Source organism: Tiliqua scincoides, chromosome 1, assembly GCF_035046505.1.
Source record: "Tiliqua scincoides isolate rTilSci1 chromosome 1, rTilSci1.hap2, whole genome shotgun sequence".
NCBI lineage: Eukaryota > Metazoa > Chordata > Lepidosauria > Squamata > Scincidae > Tiliqua > Tiliqua scincoides.
Window position 1 is genome coordinate 119,647,616 of NC_089821.1, and position 9,193 is coordinate 119,656,808.

A 9,193-nucleotide genomic window follows, 5' to 3' on the forward strand; every position below is an offset into this window, starting at 1 on the left:
ATACAAAAGCAAATCTTATACTTACTCTGACTTTCAGAGTAAGCTTCCCTCCTAATACAAGCTTCCAGTCAGCAAGCACAGAGTAATCAGGCATAGAAAAATAAAGTGAAGGGCATGTGTATCTGAACCAGTCCCAAGAGTGCAATGATGATAACTTGAGATGGGATATAATGTGACAAATGAAGGGTACAATCCAGCTATCTGCAAATGAACAGTAGGAAGCACAATAGGGAGCAGCTACACCTATTGCAATTGGTGCAATAGGGGCATCCAAAGGTCAGCAATCCCACATCCCTATCTATTTATACAGGTATTTTATATACCACCTTTCTTTGGTCATCTGTCTGTCTGTCTGTCTGTCTGTCTGTCTATCTATCTATCTGGTCATTATGATTTATCTAAAGATCCCCAATTTACCACCCCACATTCTGGAGGCAGTGAGGGAGCAAGAAGAGGTCAATAGCATTGCATGTATAGGGAGCGGTCTGACACTGACATAAGAAAGAGGTACAAAATTGATTCTTCCTTCTCCTCCAAATATTCCTATTCAAACAATGGTAAATTGATTCTGTACCTACAGAAGTGATACATTCTACTGGTAACCCAAGTCAATAAAAGATAGTATGCCTGCTTTAGATCAAGTCTTGATGAAAGTTCAACATAAAATGTTTTAAGCAAGTGAGCCAATCCAACTTTTACAGTAGCATTTCTCAACCAGTGTACTCTTATCACCGGTGGTACTTGATTTGATTTGATAATTTGATTTTTGCATGAAAACCAGAAGCGCCTTTTGATAGGAGATAAGGACTTTTTACAGCAGTGAGGGGCTGCAAGCCTTCTGTACCCTGCTGGAGGCCAGCATTGCCCCCCAGGTAAGTAAAAAAAACAAAAAACCCTTGGTAGCGGTGGCAATGCGATCACTGCAGCGTCATTGCTGCCCCCCTCCCCGCCCACACAAACACTTACCTGGTTCCCAACTCCCCTGGAGGAGTTCAAATCAAATCAAATCAAACTTTATGGGCATACTAACAAACTACTCTCACCAGAAGGTGTTAATCATAGAAACAGACAATTTCCTGAAGTATGGCCCAGAACATCTGGTCTACTAACAGAACAAATTTTGCTGCTCACTCAATGACTTTGGGGGGGGCGGGCATCACTGAGGAGAAAAAGCAATTTCTCTATGTCCCAGAACCCTAATTTGCCCTCTAGAGCTGGATCCACATAGGTGGCCCGAGAATTCGCATGAATTACACAATAAAAGCAACTGTGGGCTAAGGTTTCCATAGTGTCCGAGTTACAAGGGCACCAAAGGAATGGAACCTTGTGGTATGTTCCCAGAGAAACTTGGGAAGGAGTTACATTAAATCTGGAGCAAGAAACCATTTGGCGCTAACTTGCATCCATTAAGAAGGACAAATAGGGAGATAGATGAACCAAAGACTCCTTGATATTGAGTTCCAAACCCTTCACTCTACTGCTTCCAAGGTCTGCTCTGCTTTATATTTCCAAATCCCATTGTCCTTTGGTCAGCTATCTGAACACTTCTGGCTCTGGAAGCATAACTAAGGTGTCCAAAGAGAAACCCAGTAGTCTTACCTTCTCCCTTCTCAAGTGTTTTTTACGGTTACAGAGGCTTGGGAAGCCCTGAAGAAGTCCCTACAAAGCTCCCCGCACCCCTAGGAGGCCAGCACCCCCTTAGGTAAGTTGAAAACCCCATCTGCAGCAGTGTGATCCTGTGATCCCCCTCCTCCACACATACTGAAAGTGCTCCCAACTTCCTTGTGGGAGTTTGGGAAACACTAGTTTAATCTAAACTCTAATCAACTCTAATCTATTGATGAGTAAGACTAGGGAAGCACTTGGGCACTCTAGTTTCTTCAGCTCCAGAAATATAGTTCACAAGATGCTAACTTTCTGATAATTCTATTACATAACGTTATCTATGGCAGCATCAAGATAAGTAGGTTTATATTATCCCTCTCATAAATGAAGCTCAATTGGTGACCTTGGGTTTTCAGATATTTAATTTTTTTTAATGCATGTGAATGGTGAATGTGATTAAAAGAGGGAAATTGCTTTCAACTACCTGATAGCGTGATTTGCAGATTAAGGCTATATGTTTACTTGGGAATAAACGCCAATGAATTCAGTGGGGTTTTCTTCTAAGAAAACATGCATGGAATCAAGCTTCATGTTACCTAATTTCTGGATTTCAAAACTCATCCTATATCATTCCCACAGTGCTGCATGTAAGTTGTTTTAAATGCTGAGTATTTTCACTGTGCACATTTAACATTAAAAGATATAAATTTTTGCAAAAGGTTGATTGACTTCCTGTGTTTTAACTATTATCCCAAAATTAAATCTTACCAAACACTTATTATGAAATTTGTTATATTTCTTTTCAAATAAGTTGGCAGTGTTCCTTAGTGCCTGGAAGGCAATTGCCACTATCAGTAGTCAATAAGCTTCTTAATAGGTATGGTGGAGATGATATTTTTTCCAGTCAATTAAAAACAAACAGAAATGTCTTCGGTTCAGATCTGCTTTGAAAAATAAAAGCAGTCATAGATTGCAGTCTTTCTTCTTCTTCTTTTTTTACAAAGCAAAAGTTCTTTATGGTAAGCACCAAATATTTCAGAATTTTGTCAAGACAGATCAAAGACTATGCTATGTGTTTGCCATTGAATTTTAATTATTCACACTGTATTATTAAAAAAAAGAAACATAACTTTGAATTTCAATCAGGAAGCAATGCTAGACCTAGTTAAAGGGTGTGTGTGTATGTGTGTCTGTGTTTAAAGATAATTATGGTGCACAGGCAAGGTCTAGTATAAAGTGGCATGGCTAGATTATAAATCCTATTTATGTTTCATTATGGTTGAGGTGGGAGTTCCATCCATTTACACTTAGCAACAATTTTCCAAGCAAAACTCCTTTCAGGTCCTTTCTCACACTAGTTCTGAGGATCAGTGATGTTTTGGTAAATGTTAAACTGCAAGAGCTGGTCATCACACTCTCCATAGCCACAACCACACAGCCATGCCAGATTAAGACTATTACAACAAGAAGAAAAATTTATTTATTAGGAAGTCTTATTCTTATATTATTAATTTCTGCTTTGAAACTTATTGGTTGGCAACCTTCAGTCTCGAAAGACTATGGTATAAGCCTACAGCACCCGGTATTCCCAGGCGGTCTTCCATCCAAGTACTAACCAGGCCTGACCCTGCTTAGCTTCCAAGATCAGCCAAGATCAGGCATGCAACATCATGTATGCAACATCACATGAGCTACATAAAGCTCCTCTGGTACTCCTTGGTAAAGGTAATGGCTTACATGTCAACATACCTAGGCAAATGTATGCCTTCTACTGAGCCTGATGCTTCTTCTCAGGTCAAGTTAAAGTTTTCAAAGTTTCAAAGGCAGCACCTGAGTGCTTCTCCTGATGCCATCATTGCTCCAGATGTAGAAGTCCTGGAACTCCACTCCCTTCCCTGTGCCCCCCATGACTGCACCCTGTAGGACTCCAGAATAGAGTACAGGTACTTGCAATTTGCATGGTATTTAGAGTCTTACTGGATACTGCAAAAAGGCTCTGGATACTATGTGAATTGCATGTTCTTTGGACAAGGGAACTTCTGAATTCTATGTCTGACAGCTCACATATTGTTAGAACTATGAATATTAGACCACAATGCTATACTCACTTTCCTGGGAGTAAGCCGAACTGAACACAACGGATCTTACTTCTGGACTGCGCTGTTGGTGATAGAAATACAAAATTATATAACCACTGAAAGATTCCCCAAACAGCAACAGTTGTTCAGAATGAGATGTATATTACAATATATCCAAGGGTCCACAATTATCAGCTTAGCTTGCCAGCCAGCCTCTACTTGTACTCACCATCAACCCCTTTCTCTACCACCATGCACAGAGTGGGTTTGAGGCAGAGGTTTATTTGATTTGGTACAGAGAAAACAAGAAACAGAGAAACTCTGTTTCTTACCTTCTCCAAATCTCAGTGCAGTGATTAGTCAGGGATGGGGATTGTGCGCAGCTGAGCATACTTCTTGCCACAGGGCTGGGATTATTCACTATTGGTAAGTCAACAAGTGTGGTTGCCAATTTATATATATTTAAAGATCAGCAAGTAAGTGAATTTTGTTAAATTCTGCAGCCTGTAGCAGCCCTCACTGCATTTGATCTCCACTTTTGAGGTCAGGAGTTTTTGCAATACCAAAACAGGATTTCTTGAAATACGTTTGTTTAAGCAAGTTTATAAAAAGTTATTTTTGCCTCGTTGATGCATTTTATGGCATGAAGGAGTGTTAAATATTTATTGTAAGTAACTTTAAAGTCTATGCTATTGTATACACACATCATTTTGACAATCTGCACATTGTTGAAAGCAGGAAGTTTGATAACATTCAAATAGAATTCTTGTGGGTAAGTTTGAGCATGCATGTATAATTTTTTTATTAGGTATGGCTTTATAAACCAAAATACTGTGTCTGTAAAGAATTTACATGTGTTGCAGGGTTGTATATTTGTGTTTCTCTATGGTGAAAGGTTATTCAACTGAAAATGATTGTTCAGCCTTGTGAAGTGTTGTTTACATATTATCTTCATTACCAAAGTGGCATGATGCAATTTTGTCACGCATGTTGTTTTTCTTTCAGAGGTTTGCTGAACTGTGAGAGGCTCATGAGAAAGACTATGAAACTGAAATGGGTCAACAAACTGGAAACCCATTAGCTGACACCAAACCAGCTGACACTCTTCTTGCTGTGAAGGGCAAGAGAAGCCACCTGTGCCACCACTAAGGTCTATGCCCCGTGATTGCACAGCAGGGTCCTTCCCACCCTGTCAGCACTACCTGACACTTTTGGAAGTTGGTGTGAAAAGAGATCCTGGCCAGATGATCATGGTCTGAAAGGCAACCCTTTGCCTTTCACCTCTTGGCTGTTGAAGATACTTAATTTATATAACAGTTTATAGTGCCGGCATCTCCCCCAAATCCATAGGCCCCATATCCACAATTCTCAAATTCCTATCACACTCTTGACTCACCTCTCTTCCTTTGTAAATGCTTTGCAAATGGAAGCTTTTTGACAAAGAAAGTAGACAGCTGTATACTAGACTTGTAGCTTCTAGAGGAACGCTACAGGAAGCAACACAGAGAACACTAACAGGAAGTGGAGTTTAGCATTCTCGCTGACCGTCTGCTTCTTCTGTTGTCCACTTCCTGTTAGTGTTCCCACTGTTACCTCCTTAGCAGCTACCAGTCTAGCATTCAGCTGTCTACTTCTCTTTCCAAAAAGCTACTGTTTACAAAGTGTTTGCAAATGGAGAGAGGCGAGTCATGAGTGTGACGGGGAGGGGGGGAATTTGAAAAGAGTTCACCACCACTGTATATGTGGTTTAAGGTATCCACGGCAGTAGCAAGGATTAATCCTCACAAATACAGGGGGACTCCTCTACTTCCTGATAGTTCAGCATATCCTTAGTTCCAGAGATACCAGATTATCGGAAGTCTACCATAGTTTGTATCACAACAGCAAAGGTGTTTGTATTGCAGCTATCTAGCAGCCCAATTCTGAGCTGTCCCACATGAGAGGCTGCCGCAAAGCCCAAATGGCTACTGTAGCATCCAACACATATCGGGCAGCCCACAGCAGATCCTCAGGGGACATTTGTCCCCTTCCCCTGGGTAAGGGAAGTAGCCCCGCAATGGGGCTACTCATTCTGCCGCAGGTCTTGAGCTGGTGCAGAATCAAGGAGTCCTGTGTCAGGCTACAAGGTCTGACACAGGTCTCAGGATCTGGTGGAGGTGCTGTTTTTATAATAAAAAACAATTTTTAAAAATACAAAAATAACCGCAAAATTATTTTATAATTTCACAGGCCCAGTTGCAAGAAGACCCAGTGAACAGCTGGGACATTACTTGGAGTAAGGTGCTGAATGTCCCCTTCCTCTGAGGTGACCTCCAGACTGCTCAGATCCAGCACAGGATCCAGCAGTAGCTGTCTGGTGCCTGCTGCTTTTGTGCTAGATAGGACTGAACTTCAGGTAGATTGGGACAAATTACACTGAAGAAATAAAGTGTATCTGAATTAAAGTAAAAGAATAGTTACTTCAAAATGATTACAATGTGCCAATGTACCGAAAAGAAAGAAGTGTTTGAATGAACAAATCTTCTGACCTAAAGCACCTAAATTATAGATTTTGCTTTACATTTTAGGTCAGTGATTTACCACAATATAAAATATTAACATCCATCCCAAATTTGGGAAGTTGTATCCTCAGCTACTAAGAAGAATGAAATTTGTAAAGGTACTGGATGAAACATAGATTATCTGGAAGGTCAACAAGAAAGTCTTCATGACTTCAGTTGTATTAACATTTTGTTTTTCAAATTTGAGGATTACACCTTCACACCTAAAAGCAAATGGTAAAAATTCTTGTTAAAGATTTGTATAAGCATTGGATGTAGGTTGTCATCAGGGAAAAATAATTACTTCATTTACATATTACGTTGGGGGAAAAAAAATCTCTTGTTGACTTGTGAAGCTCTTCTGAATGGTGGAAAACATCTTTGAAATTAGCATAATATTCAGTATTAACATAATATTGTCCCACTAAAGATGTTAACATTATCAGAAAAACAGAGCAGGAAAAAAAACACTGCACATATGATTAAACATGTGTAGGGCAATTACAGCCAAAACAGTGAAGTCTATCATTCCTTATATGTAAGAAATTCTGTATTAGTTGTTTTATAGATGCTTCTTGGTGCAAAAAAATTGTTGTTCCAAAACACTTTCTTATATATTATATTTATCTACTAAAAACAAGCCAATGTCCTTGGAGACGCAAGCTATATACTTCTTGGTGGTCACACACAGACAAGCGATAGTACCCAGTTATGTAACCACTATCCCATCCAAAACAGTGACACTGTTAACCTTCTCCTCATCCCCCCTCAATAATGCTGCTTATATTTTTCGAATACCTTTGCTTGGCAGTGATGTCTGTTCAGAAGAGGCCAAAGAAGTAAGAAAAACCTCCACAAAATGAGGCAAAAGCAGCCCCTCTGTGTCAAAGTGACTACCACATGTTTATCAGCTTGTTCATATTTTCCCATAGGGAGCTCCAATTAAGCAGGGAGGCAAGTCCTCAAACAATACAGATCCTACACAGTCAGGTAGGCGTTTACAGTTTCACTCTCAATAATATTAACAAATCAAAGAGATCAACCCAATTTCAAAAGCAAACACAACAGGATGACCACTGAACTAAACAAAGAGTATCAATCATCGAAAGATCACACATGATGTCTTTTGCCCAATAGGACATTCTTAAATACTTTGAAAACAAAGCAGCTGGCATCAAGAACCCATGAACTGCCCTGCTTTAATCCTGCAAATGTGGTTCTCTGCAACAGGAACCCTTAAAAGCCATACATTAAACCCAGAGAGCCATACATTAAAAGCCATACATTCCCATTGACTCAGGCAGAGTTCATTTGAATTGTACGAACCCTTGCATTCCTGAAGAGCGATTTGATTCATTTTTTAGATCATAACTGGAAGACCCTGATGTGGCCAACATGACCGGCCTGGAATAAGGAAATCCTTGTGTCACCACCCCCTTGTGTGTGCAGCAGAAGCCCAGAAAGGGGGGGGGAGGGAAAATAAGGGGATGGAGGAATCTGACACATCTGCCATTGCACTGCACATCATCACACAGGAAGCGCCTACATGGGAGCCTGCGGATCCAGGTGACTTGACGCCAGCCATGGTTTCACCCACACAATGCCTCCCCTGGAAACAGAAAGGATGCTGTGGGACCAAAGGCGAACGTTTTTGGCCGGGCTAAGGAAATGACAGAAGAATGACACGCTATTCCTCCTCTGAGTCATGGGCCATTGTTGTTTTTCTTCCTCTTCCACCCACCCAAGAGGGCAAAGATGCTCTTTCTCCCCCCCCCCCCAGATGCTGTCCAAAGGGCGGGTGCGCGCTGTCAGGATCACCCAGCAGCAGCCCCTGCAAACAAAGCCTTTTCTCCATCCATCCATCCATCCCTGCCCAGGCTCCCACCTGCTTGAGCGAGCCAAGCCAAACAAACAAGCCACCCATGGCACTGCCTGCCCCTTCGGCAAGCCCATTTCCACTCACCGCCAGCAGCAGCGCAGCCCGCGGCCGGGCGCTCCTGGGGGAGAAAAGGCAGGAGCGCGCGGAGTTCTCCAGCCAGCCGCTGCGCTCTGGTGGGCGAGGGTGCCCGCTGTCTCCTCCATGCACCAGGCAGCAGCGCCCGGGAACGATGCTGCGGGCAGGAGGCGCCGGCGAAGGAAAGGGAGGCTGCCCCAGTCCCCCAGTCCTTGCAGGCTTGGGCTCCTCCTGGCAACGGGGGCTGTCACCGGCGTGGCCGCCTTCCCCTCGCCTGCCTGCCTGCCTGCCTGCTGTCAGTGGCTCCCCTTCCCTCCTCCCCCCTCCGCCCGCTCCTCCTCCGGCTGCTGCTTGGCGGGCATGCCGCTCGTCCTCGGCTCAGGGCTCCCTCAGCAGCTCCGCTCCTCTCGCCCTGGCCTGCCGCCGGCCCTCATTTCCTCCCAGGCAGGAGCTGCGAGAGGTGCCATGTTCCAGGCGCCGCCGGGGGAAGGGAGGCGCGGGGCGTTTGCTCCCGGCCCGGGGGCGGCGGTGGGGATAGGAGGAGCGTGCGGTGTGGCACGGAGGCTGCCCAGGCTGCAGGGTGCCAGACAGCCTGTGCCTGTCTACTCAGGAGCAAGTCCCACTGTGGCCTGTGAGGCTTACTCCCAGGAAAGCGTGGCTAGGATGGCAGCCAGAGACGGCTCCCCCCTCCGCTTCAAGAGTGAGCGTGCGCAGGAGCCACCAGCCCTCCTCGCTGTTTCTCAGTCAGTCCCTCCTGCTGCTGCGGCTGCCTTCTGCCTTGGACTCTCCAGCCACAAAGCCCCCTTCCCGCCCTTTCCTCCAGCTGCCTGAGGGTGGGACACTAACCCGAACCTCCACCTCCTTGCAGGGGCTGAAGAGAATTGTGGGTCAGGCCAGCTGTGCTTTCCAGGGGCTTCCCACTCTCTGGGGTCCCTCCCTGTCAAAGATGACCAAAGGCCCAATCCTATCCAACTCTCCAGCACCGCTGCAGCCACAATGCAGCCCTGAGCTCAGGG

The 9,193-nt window shown here is 44.1% G+C and overlaps 1 protein-coding gene across 2 annotated transcripts in view; it reads right to left on the reverse strand.

The window, feature by feature from the left end:
• The window catches only part of HECW2 (HECT, C2 and WW domain containing E3 ubiquitin protein ligase 2), a 184,680-nt gene extending 175,866 nt beyond the window's left edge, over positions 1-8,814 (reverse strand). The window contains exons 1-2 of one of the 2 annotated variants that reach the window (XM_066615068.1): positions 8,187-8,814; positions 3,714-3,765 (exon numbers count right to left, since the gene is read on the reverse strand). The gene's annotated coding sequence lies outside the window, so the exon portion shown is untranslated. The remainder of the gene's footprint in view (positions 1-3,713; positions 3,766-8,186) is intronic. The other variant, XM_066614981.1, reaches the window with a different exon arrangement.
• Between the last annotated feature and the right edge of the window lie 379 nt (positions 8,815-9,193).